This window comes from Procambarus clarkii, chromosome 37 (genome assembly GCF_040958095.1).
Source record: "Procambarus clarkii isolate CNS0578487 chromosome 37, FALCON_Pclarkii_2.0, whole genome shotgun sequence".
Taxonomy (NCBI): domain Eukaryota; kingdom Metazoa; phylum Arthropoda; class Malacostraca; order Decapoda; family Cambaridae; genus Procambarus; species Procambarus clarkii.
The window spans coordinates 33,780,483-33,790,297 of NC_091186.1; positions in this window are offsets into that span (position 1 = coordinate 33,780,483).

Sequence of the window (9,815 nt, forward strand, 5' to 3'; positions counted from 1 at the left end):
TTATTATTATTATTATTATTTTTATTATTATTATTTTCCAGGGGTAATTCAGAGGCAGGTAGGAGAGGAACATGACAAAACACAGTGTGACAATAACCCCTTAGGAGGTGGTGAGGTTAGACAGCCCGATGCAAATAGAGGGGAGGGAGGGGAGGAAGTGATGAGTGATGATGATGATGATGATTATGATGATGATGATGACGACGATGGTGGTGGTGATAGTGGTGACATCTCTCAGCCAGGCGCTAGTGGTCTTAGACCTCTTGTCAACAATCGAGTTAATGACCTAAATAGCGATGAAAATTCCCCAGTAGATGAGGATGTTATAGACACTCCCCACTTAATTAATAGGGTGGGGGCCCTGGGGGATCTCTTTACTTGGATGGAATATTCCATCCCCTCAGCCTTCGCCACAGACCCTATAGGACTCATAAGCAACTTTAGGGACTATTACATATCTGAAATAGAGAATTACATGAATTCTCTTGGGGGACATGGCAATTTTACTTCATCATTAAAATTCCTTCTCGAAGTGAAGGTAACACTTTTAAAACAACGACTCACAGAAGATGATGACTATAGGGAACACTTCATAACAACACCTGCTAGACTGGTAACTCTTGAGGAGGTAGGTAATCTTATTGATAGTTGGGTGGACTATATGATTACACAACTGGAGGATCTCCTTTCCGAAACAGAGGGGAGTGGTTTTATACTATATAATGTCGATTTCCTCAAAATCGTCATCTGTAAGGTCAGTTTTGGGGGATTATGTCCCTTAGTCCCCCTTTCTAAGGGGACGGTATGAGGTCTTCAACCCAAACCCTGCTGGTAACAATAGAACATGCATTATTCAATGCATTGCTGCTTTTCTGGCATCACAACAAGGGTGGAAGTGGAGACGTATAGGGAGAGACTTGTAGAGTCTCACTCTAGGATTAGGAAAATGGTCAAATACGCCATTTATCCTTCCCTCTGACTTGGGTGGATATCTCTAAATTGGAGAATAGAAATAAACTATCCATTTTTTTGTATTCAATACACAAACATACAGACGGTGTCTATCACGTCTCTCTTAGTCGTCGTGGTAGCAGACAGTACTCGGTCATAGTTCCTTTATTGTTATTGGGAGAATCTCATGTGGCCCTAATTAAGGAGTTCGACAAGTTCCTACGGAACTTTACTCGCAGCCACAGACGAAAGACAGTCTTCTGAAGAAACTGTCTTTCAGAATATCAAAATTCGTCTGAGCTAACAAATCACTCATCTTCCTGCGACATCACTCAGAAAATTATTTACCCTCAGGCGGGGGACACACTCCATTTTAAAAATACGGGGAAAGGTTACCCCCCCTTCCCATGTGGGCTATTTTGATTTTGAGTGTGCCTAAGCACTGAGGATTGTCTAGGTTCTGTTACAGCCATACATAGGCCTATAGCATACAGCTATATAATTGTTGATAGGAATCACACTGTCATTGATAAATTTACTTATTTTGGGGGGACAGTGTCACACATTTCATGGAGCGAGTGTCTACCAAATGGGAAATTATCAGATCCACTCTCCCCCATTATGAAATAGACATGTCTCCTGAGGATATGGTCCATTTTAGGAGACAGACTCACTGTCAGTGTGAGGGGGTGGTTCACCAGCTCACTTACAATAGTGCTCTTATGCCTGTGGGAGCCAGTACACTTGTTAAGTGCACTTGTTAAGTGGGCGGACTTAAGTTTTGTACCAGCAACCGAAACATCTAGTGTTTGGGCTCATGTGAGAGCCCCAGTCATCAGCAGTCCATAAATGTTACCCTGGCCGGGGTGGCATGTCTGTGGACAGTGCTAGAGCTGATAGCATCATCTCATTGTATGGCATGGAGCCAGACAACTTTGCGCGCGAACGCCTAGGCCGCAGGCGTGGGGTGGGTAGACATGTGGGGCCCCACGCTCGCTGGCCACTTGAGTGGTTGTCATGGAGACAGCCGCCATCTTAGTAAACATCTTGAGCCGCCATGTTGGTCGGCCATCTTGGAGCTGCCCTAGGGGCTATGCTACACCGTCGCTGATTGGATGAGAGGGGTAGGCCGCTGTATGCCTTCCTCTCATTGGTTATTTCGAGAAGGACGCGGGAAGAGCCGGTGTGAGCATCATTCTGAACTCAGCCGCCACCTTGTCAAGACGCATCCTGTACTCAATTCGGCCAAATTGGAGTATAGGGCGTCGTGGTGGCTGGACTACAACTGCTGATGCTTCCTGCTTCACCTACGACATCGGTCGTCACAGAATCCGGCCGAAGTCGTCGCTTGGAGGGGTTTAAGACATTATTGTATGCAGGGGGTAGAGGTACAGTGATCTGGGATCGTGGGGGAATGTGCATACGAGCAGCAACAGACTCGTAGATCCCATACCAGTGATGATTAGACTTGCTAGTGCTCTGTAGCAGTCGATGGGAACGGGGAAATTCGTGTCAGTGTTAAGGCAATTTCCCAAGGTTGGTGTGAGACGCTATCGTTGGGCGTGTCACCTGGGTATGAACGCTTCACTTCACCGGGGAGTCGAGGGTGCGAACTCGGCCGTGTTGAGTGGGAGGGGTTCGAGTGTGCGCCAATTTTCCGTATAAGTACTACGGTCAGGAACTACCGCCGCCTACGCCACCCGGAGCGAGCCAGCCACCTATAGCGGGGTGCCTGATGTATGGGAATGGTGTGTAAAGCCGGCAGTGTGAATGAGTAAGTACCTATGTGTGTATTTCGGTGATTAGTAGTCTCTAAAGCTTGAATTCGAGGTCAAGTGTTCCGTCACATTGTCACGCAGCACCTGTTCAGGTGGAGTGAATTGTGGGCGAGGAGATTAATCACCTGTGTTGTCATCTTGTCAGTCCAGAGGGACTTAAGGTCTGGTGTACACAGACGTACAGTGTGTGTGTGTGTGTGGGTACACACGGGAACACAGAATATACATAGATTAGCCAAGGACGGAGAGGATGTCCATGTAATAAAATCTTTTATTTCATTGTGGTAATCATTTTTGATCGTCCGTGGGACGGAGTGATATCATTTCCATGTGTGGTCTTGCAGGTGTGGAATTCCAACACTGAGCGCTCAGGTATGTGTAACGCCAGTGATTCCTGGCAATGATTATTGTGGAGTGTGCCACAGTGTGGCTTAAATTTCTTGTAGTGTTCCCAGGGCCGTGACAAGTGTGATTTATATAAATATATATATTGTGGTTGCAGTATTAATTAACGTAATTTTGGTGAGGTTTGGTGAGTGACGAGGCCGTCTAGAGAGACCGCCCCCGCTCTGTCGAGTAACGTAACTCTCGAGTGTTTATCGGCATGCGTGACCGATAAATCACTCACCCATGTGATTTAAGGAGTGTGAGATTCTCCTTAGTGTTCCCAATAACGTTTGATAGCTGTAGGCTACATGTGTCAGCGGTAATTATATATATATATATATAATCGTAGTGTCACGGTGCCCAGTGTTATTGTGTTATTTACTGTGTGGTGATTGCAATATAGTGACCTATGTTCTAGGGGTCATTTGCAGCAGTAAGTAAGTAAGTGTGTGCAGTATCCTAATATTTGGAAATTGGAGTACTTGCCGTGTGTGTTATTGCAAAGGGGGTTGTTATTTGATGGTGATTATTGCTAGTGTTGAGCAATCACCGTATGTGATTGCAGTTCAGTAAAACCATTGTGGGGCAGTGTTCTAGAGGGTTCATGTCCTGTATGTTATTTTGCTAGATTCTGCAGTATTGTCATTGCAACCGGATTGTAACGTAAATCACTGTGATTTGTTAGTGTGATTTGTCATTGTCGTGGGTGAACTCGGCTGTAGACGAGTACTTGGATATACATATATTCTCCTGGTTATCTGGTAGGACATCGAAGTCCAGTATTCAGTGAGGTGATTGCGAGGCAATTAATATAACGTAACCAAGGGAACGCCCATTGCTTTAAGAGAATTTGTTCTTTGACAATTTGAGTAACGTAGAATGCGTTTGGGTTAATTTACTTTCCTGTAAGCAGCTACGGTAGTCTCGAGGAGCCTAGCCATCAGCCAGATAAGAATTAGAGTATTGTCTGTCGTAATTAACGGTCAGTGGGCCGGGTAATTGACGTGTTTCAGGAAGTCAAAGTAATTAATCTCGATCCTTGGTTGATCGACTCACACGAAGGCTACATTGTTCCATTAACGTAACGTCGTTATCTGCCCGGAAGTACCGGCACTTGATTGACTCGTGAGAGGAGTAGCGTCATTTTAGAATAACGTAAACGTGGGGCTAATTACTGTTATTAGTCGCCTGAATTGGTCTGAGTATGGAAGGCTCAGACGGAATTCGTACCTTAATGTAAATTGCTGAGCCAGTGTGAAAGGTTGCGTATTTTAATTGTTTAATTATTGATCTTGAGGATAGTAATTAATTACTCTAAAGGTAATCACGAGTGATTACCGTTCTCTTAGCACTTTGGACATTGCAAATCAGAGTTTACCATCGCTGAGTGATTAGTAACCGATTAACGTAAATTAACGTAACTAGTAAAGAGATTAATCAGCTGTCTGGAAGTACAGGGATTAATGGGATTTTCTCACTGAATGCTCGACGGGTAGAGTGTTGTGTAATTTCCGCGTTACTAGTGACAGTTGTAAGAGTTGTTAATTTAACGTAAATGTTACCTTGTAATTAACGTAAATGTTATTGTGTTATTAACGTAAATCAATTGTTATTGATTGTTGATCGTCCGTGGGACGGAGTGTTAACGTAAGGATTAATTTGAGGAAGGGTGCTGGAGTTGCCAGTGAACCCATTAGTTATTGTTGTCATTGAAAGACTACTGATTTGATTGCATTGCAACCGCTGTTGCAGGAGTAGACTGCACTGAGGCGTAGAACAGTTAGGAGGTTACTGGAGACGTATTTCAGAACCTATTGTGTCATTTGTTGTAATTGTGATTATAGATCTGTTAGTTCTTGCTTGCTTGTTGATTCCTCTGTGGTCACGCTTATGTTCGAGTTAGTTCATTATGCAGTCCGAGGGGCTGGTGTCTAGCTGTCATTGATAGTGTCACAGGAAGGATTTCGAGTAACGTCATTGACATTTCTTTTGTTTTGTTGTAGTAGTTAGTACTTTATTGAATAAACTAAGTTGTTATGGTTAACACTGTCTTTTCGTTACACCCCCACACATTATTATTGTTATGCAAATGTTCTTCACCCTCGACTAAAATTGAGGCTAACTTTCTGAGCTTTGGATCAAATATACGGCACCACACAACAATAAATTATTGTTGTGAGAGCCCGTGACCTACTCGTTAGATTCGCTTCGGCGATTGGCGAAGGTCGGCGGCCTAAGTGGGGGGGATTTCAATTTTCATTGGGGTCTCGGCGTTTGCTCGCGCCTAGTCAATTGTTCATACATGGTCCCAAAGTGAGGAATGAGCTGGTTACTACACTGGTGTGTTAGCTAAGCAAGTCCTTCCTCAGGCGACCTAGTTGAATATCACGACAGGAATAAAGGTTAAAGAATAAAGAAAGTTCTTAGAAATTTTCCGAGCTAAAATTCCTTATACCAATTTCAATTTATTCCACAAATTCTCAACTACAAACTCTCACAGCGTGGCGCCCAACGTGGGGCCGTAGACTTTTGATTCATAATCAGAAAAGTAAGATTCATCAAGTTGAGAAACATGTGAAGAAAGGTGTGCAGAACATTGCAGAACAATATTGCTGTGGGTGTGTATGTTGTCGGTTAGCAGGATTAGGTACACACACACCACACACACAGAATGGATGAGGATTATAGAAAGAAGTACGTATATCTGTATGTGACTAAGTATGGCGTGCTGCCAAAGGATAGAAACAGTCGTACAGATGAGGAATGTAGGCGGTATGTTGAGGACCATAATGCCTATGTACGGCGTCTATGTCTAGAAAGAGCAAACAGAAGTGATCTAGGGGACAAGGGAGTTCCCCTAGCCGACCGTGGTATAGTCGGTATGTCAGGGGGTGTAGGATTGAGTCCACCCCAGGAGAAGGAAGGGGAGTCGCGACCCCAGCCTAGGCTAAGGACTGATTCCTTGGGCCACAGAAACGTTTCATTGGAAGTAGTCAATCAGATACCAGAACAACCTCTCAGGAGGGGGACTGAACAACCCCAGGAGGAAATTACTTTAGAGTACCTAGCAGCTCAAGCTGATGCTATGAAACTGCAAAGAGAGGATAAGGCCAAATTTGTGGCTTACATGTGGAATGCCCACCACGAGAGATTGACTAGATTGGAAATTGCAAGAGTGCAATCCGAGGCAAGGACGGGGAGTCAAGCCCCTCCTGCCGCGCCAAGCTCAGAGGTACAGGCGCTGGAAGTAGAGGTACCTCCTCTATTGCCAAGAGAGGAGAAGATCGATCCTAGGGATGCATACCTAGATCGATGTGTGACGAAGGTTGAAAGGTTTACTCAAGCTCCAAGTAAGGGAGCCAAACCTAAAGAAGGTAAGTCTAAGGGACACCAACAGAAACCCAAGGTTAAGGGACCCAGGTGTTTCACATGCAACATGGCAGGTCACCGAGCAGCTAAGTGCCCGAGCAACACTAGGCTTAAGACTAAGAAGGTGACCAAGGTGCACGTTACAGGCATGAGTACCGTGGGAGGTGATGCCCTAAGAGACACACTCGAGTTAACTAGAGGAAGAGTTAATGGGCAATGGACGAGTGTCTTTCGAGACCGGGGTGCTACAGTTAACATGGTCAGGAGCAGTTTGGTTGAGCCTGAGAGCAGAACAGGTCGAACCCTCCGTGTCCAGTACCCAGATGGCACTGGTGAGGACATGGAAGAAGTGTCCGTGTTGGTAGACACCCCATATATCAAAGGTAAGATCAAAGCTGCGCTAAGTAGAAAGGCAGTGTATGGACTTTTGATAGGTAATACTCCTGGTATAGGGAACCAGGTGGGTCTGTCCTGTGGAAATGACCCAGAGGAAACAGGAACAGGTGAGAGGAAGGTTAAACCCGCTGGCGTTGACACCAAGCGTCAGCCGGCTGGTCGAGCAGAGATCACCGCCGCTCAGACAGAAGAAGAGGCGCAGCAGGTGAAAGGAAACCGGAGCCATCCTTCTCTCCCTATTGCACAGAAAACGAGAACTGATTCAGAGGGACTCAGATGGGTAACACCAGCTGACGGCGATGTCACACGGCCGCCAGCTGAGGAAGTCATGGTCGCCTCTTATCAGGCGAAAGATCAGGTGCATGAGGTAAAAGGAAAAAAGAGCAATTTTCCTTCTTTCATTTCACAGAAAACGGGGGTGAGCCCAGTGAGACGGGTGTGGCCCGGATCAGGTGATCCCGCCACAACCTGTCGACCCGCCAGGCCCGCGAGGGTTAACACCACTCAGGAGAGTAAACGTCTGCTTGATGTTGCCAGTGGTGAGGCTAAGGTAGCTGTGGTTCCCACAAGTGAAGTGGATAGTCTGGACCAATCTTTCAGGCTGTTGGAAGATCGTTCAGACAAACGAACGGTCGCTGAGAGATTGAAGAACGAGCAGGTCAGTGACCAAGTGCTCAGTGAGGGGCGAGGTTTGACAGCTGCTGAAGAGGCCTCAGCCCGGTCAACTCAGTCGGTAGAGCAACCCGGTCTGAGAGTGACAGACAGACAGGAAGAAAGACCCTGTCACCGGGAAGTCAAGACAGTCTGCTAACTGTCGGGATTGTGTCGGTAGGGTAGGGAAGGTGTTGAGTATGTACTTCATTGGTAAGTCCATCCCAGTGTGCTACCTATTGTGTCCAGTATGACACAGACCTGTGGGGCGAGAGTGTGAAGGGACTGAGGAAGGGAAGCTGCGAGGCGTTGAGCCGGCTTAACCTGGACCCAGAACCTGAGCACGACCGCACTATGGTCAGGAAGTACCACCCTGGACGAGCCAGTGACGTCACATCTTGTCCCGCCAGCCACCGACGTCAACAGAAAACGGATGAATCACCACCACCACCCAGCCGCCGTGCACTTAATTAAGAGCCAAGTGTAAGTGGCTGGTGATTTTAGATGAAATTTTCCTCCGGGAAATTTTATCTTTTTGGTGGGGAGTTATGTGAGGGGGTGGTTCACCAGCTCACTTACAATAGTGCTCTTATGCCTGTGGGAGCCAGTACACTTGTTAAGTGCACTTGTTAAGTGGGCGGACTTAAGTTTTGTACCAGCAACCGAAACATCTAGTGTTTGGGCTCATGTGAGAGCCCCAGTCATCAGCAGTCCATAAATGTTACCCTGGCCGGGGTGGCATGTCTGTGGACAGTGCTAGAGCTGATAGCATCATCTCATTGTATGGCATGGAGCCAGACAACTTTGCGCGCGAACGCCTAGGCCGCAGGCGTGGGGTGGGTAGACATGTGGGGCCCCACGCTCGCTGGCCACTTGAGTGGTTGTCATGGAGACAGCCGCCATCTTAGTAAACATCTTGAGCCGCCATGTTGGTCGGCCATCTTGGAGCTGCCCTAGGGGCTATGCTACACCGTCGCTGATTGGATGAGAGGGGTAGGCCGCTGTATGCCTTCCTCTCATTGGTTATTTCGAGAAGGACGCGGGAAGAGCCGGTGTGAGCATCATTCTGAACTCAGCCGCCACCTTGTCAAGATGCATCCTGTACTCAATTCGGCCAAATTGGAGTATAGGGCGTCGTGGTGGCTGGACTACAACTGCTGACCCAGCAAACATTTTCATGTTTTTAAAACATCCTAAAAACGACATTTCATTGTTTTCAGCACGTTTATAATTACGTTTAGAAAATGTTTTTTGAGAACTTTTATATACAACCTTAGAACGTAAATAATTAACATTTCTAAAAACTTTTTTATAATCTTTTAATTACCTACATTAAAACGTTTAGGGTAAATTAGGGTATAATAATTTTTTAATTCATATCTGAAATAGAAAGGGAGAGAAAGAAAGAAGACATATCTGAGAAAGAAATGGACATCCTATATATGTATGTGTAAATTACAAATAAATAGGGTACAAAAAGAGAATTAAAATATTATATTTATTTAATTAAGAATGAGTAATACAACAAAATATATGTAATAGCTCGAAATATATAGACTATATCTATAACAGAATATAAAAGTAAAAATTTAAAAATCTATAAAAATCTATATATGCAATATGTGAACACAATAGATTTTGTGATCAAGCAGCCTGTGATTCATGTCATGCTGAGATCAGTCTGACGTTACAAGCAGTTATTGTTACTTAAAACTAAAACAAGTAAAATTTTCCGAGTATACATATAACACTATAGTTTTTCTATGACTAATAATAAAAATCTATTAATCAAAAGTTTAGGACTAATTAACTAAAAATAAAAATCTACAAGTGAATGTAAACAGTCAAGTATAATATTCATGTAGAAAGAGAAAGAAAAAGAGAGAGAGAAGGAAAGAAAGAGAAAGAAAGAAAGGGAGAAAGAGAGAGAGAAAGAAAAGAAAAAAGTCATGTATAATATTCATATTAGCACCATGCAATATAACTTAGATTAAGTAAAAATCTCAGACATTTTTAAATCAAATGAAATATGAGAGCCAGAGAGAGAGAGCGAGAGCCAGAGAGAGAGAGAGTCAGAGCCAGAGAGAGAGAGAGAGAGAGAGAGCCAGCCAGAGCCAGAGAGAGAGAGAGCGAGCCAGAGAGAAAGAGAGAGCCAGAGAGAAAGAGAGAGCCAGAGAGAAAGAGAGAGCCAGAGAGAGAGAGAGCCAGAGCCAGAGAGAGCCAGAGAGTGAGTCAGAGCTAGAGAGAGAGTCAGAGCTAGAGAGAGAGTCAGAGCCAGAGAGA